Consider the following 2,691-nt stretch of genomic DNA (forward strand, 5'->3'; position numbering starts at 1 on the left):
GATTGCACCAGCAGAGCATCGGTCAATCACGCTCCATGTTATAATATTATATTATTAGTTTATAAAATTTGTTTCTTCTCTCAACTCTGTGCGTATCCACACACTATCGTTTTACATTTATTTACCATTTCCCAAACTATTTCCTATTTCTTTTAAGTTTATTTTTTCCATGTAGGCAAAAAAAGTATAAGTGGCGCCTAGTTTAGTTGCGTAATTCGCGGAGAACATGCCCTTAAGACTTCAAAATTTATTCGTTTTATAGATTTCCCCGAAATTTACCCTCCTATGTAAATATATGCGGCAGAAATTACATAAACTTATAAAGAAAATATAGAAAATAAAAATATTCAGAAAACATTGTTAACGTATATTTGTTACTATTTTTTTGCTCTCTGATGAATTGTAATACGTGTCCTAAAAAATAACCCAAAGTCATACATACCTGCCCCTCGTGATCCAAAATGTTCTAAAAGTGGAAAAATAACCTTAAACAACGTAAAGATGATTCAAAACTCAAATCTAATTATTTGAGATTAAAAATTTTACCCCTCTTATAATTTTTCCCGAAAACTACCCTTCCAAGTAAATGTATGTAGCGAAACTAGTAATGCCGTCCGACACGAGAAATATCAAGCCTGGCTTGCTTTCGTCTCGTTTTTGCTCGGTTCCATCTCGTTTTCCCGTGCCTATTCCTCGTTTTTTCTTGTCACCATCTTACTCGTCCCGTCTCTTCCTTCCTCGATCTTTTCCCGGTTTTTCCGCGGAACGCGACATATGTGCGCTCGTGGAGCGGGTAGCTCGTAGGGCGATTTTTGGCACTCTGTCGCGCTAATGCTGATAAGTGTTCTTTAATGAATAGTGACAGTCTAAATATGATTACATATTATACTTTTTTGTCTATTACTGATTAATTTGATATCAAGCACGACTATATTTTGATTATTTTCCAGTTTCAACTTCGACATATTAGTGTATCATTTGTTATAATTAAACACTTATTTTTCCAATTATAAGAATAGAAAATATGAAACAGACAGGTAAAACGGTATATTTTCAAGTCATTCAGAGTTTAAAGAATTTAACACTAATTTAATTTTTTATTTTACAAAGTATTATTTCAAAATTTTGTGGCGTCTTATTTCTACGGTTTATAATTGAAATCTATGTGCCGGGATATTTACCTACTCAAATCACTTTGACTACACTAAAAAAAAACTTCTAGTTAAGGTTACTCTACGCGCCTGGTTAAAACAATCCTACTTATTTTAATACGAAATTATGGTTAAAATGACTAGAAAATTTTAGTTAAAGAATTCTGGTTGATTTTTCGGTTAAAATTATTCTGCTTATAATTCTGGTAACAGAAGTTTCGCGAACTTGATTTGATTTACAGAAATCTATCTTTTGTCTCAAGTTATGTTGCTGAACGTGTCAAGTAACGCTATAGCTTAAATGTTCAATTCTTGAACAATCCCGCTTTGTTAATTGAATTTTCAGTTACATAACTATAAATAATTATAGCCAATCGTGAATTTAGTTTTTATTGTAAGAACATAATTTCGCGTTATCTGTCTAAATACCAATGCTACAGGAATTCTTTCATACCAAGCACATATTTATTGGGTATCTTTGAAAATTATCCGCGAAAATATTAAAGTTGTTGAAAATAAATAAAGAATGTGAATTGAAATTTGAATGTTCAAGAATTTAAAAAATAACCATGTGATCCACATGCATTTAATGTAAAATCACAGAAAAAAATAGTCTTAACGAATAGTTTTAGAAACTGAATGGATAAACAATATACTACTTTTGCTTCGAGTATTGTATCTATCGCCATTTATTAATACATACACATATGCACGTATAGATTATAAGCAGATAGAGAGGGTGAGCTCTGGATACCAATTTTCCGTACGAATAGCAAACTTGCGGCTAGAGCGCAGAAGCCTGTCAGATTGGTTTCGCTCCTTGTGCTGACTTACGAATTACAGTTTTGAAGTATCCCATCCACACTATCGACAATGGAATAGCCCAAACAAATTTTGAAAATTTATCAATTACAGTTAAGATGTACTTGTATTCTTTGTTTTCCTTTGTATAAGGTTGCATTTCAACAAGATCCGCTTGCCATGTCTCATCGATGCTACGGATATCAAAGTGTTGACGTTGGTAGTTTCCTCTAGCAGGCCTATGTAGCTCTTTCACTAGTTGCAGCTTTTCGTTATTCATTTTTGAGTGTGTTCAGCATGGCAACGAACTGAGAAATGAGCTCTGAATTGCAATGCGCCAGTTCTTGAGTTGAATCCACATCAACTTTCAAAATTTGTAAACTTTACTTGTGGAAGTTTCTAGAGTTTTAATTATCATGTTATTGTTAACAACTTCAGTTCGCAAGGAAGCTATGCCATCATGAAGAGTCTGCATTTTTTGCTGTAACACGTGTTGCATCATATTTAAATTTACTGCATCATCTAAGTCTTTTGCATCAGATACATTGCACAGTATTTTCTTTCCGATATCATAATGTCCATCGGTGGTGAATTCAAATCCAACTCCTGGTGGACCTCGTCTTGTCATCTTAGCTCGCTTACCAGGTGTATACATATGAAACCGGTATTGCCATCTAGCGGCCAGTAGACACACTTGTAGGCACTGTCGGAACTTACCATTTGTGCTAATTGGCGTATT

The 2,691-nt window shown here is 33.9% G+C and overlaps 1 protein-coding gene across 11 annotated transcripts in view; it reads right to left on the reverse strand.

Moving 5' to 3' along the window:
* The window catches only part of LOC117167579 (protein kinase C, brain isozyme), a 1,572,697-nt gene that overhangs the window by 359,680 nt on the left and 1,210,326 nt on the right, over positions 1–2,691 (reverse strand). The gene's annotated exons all lie outside the window — the stretch shown is intronic.

Source organism: Belonocnema kinseyi, chromosome 2 (genome assembly GCF_010883055.1).
Source record: "Belonocnema kinseyi isolate 2016_QV_RU_SX_M_011 chromosome 2, B_treatae_v1, whole genome shotgun sequence".
Classification (NCBI taxonomy): domain Eukaryota; kingdom Metazoa; phylum Arthropoda; class Insecta; order Hymenoptera; family Cynipidae; genus Belonocnema; species Belonocnema kinseyi.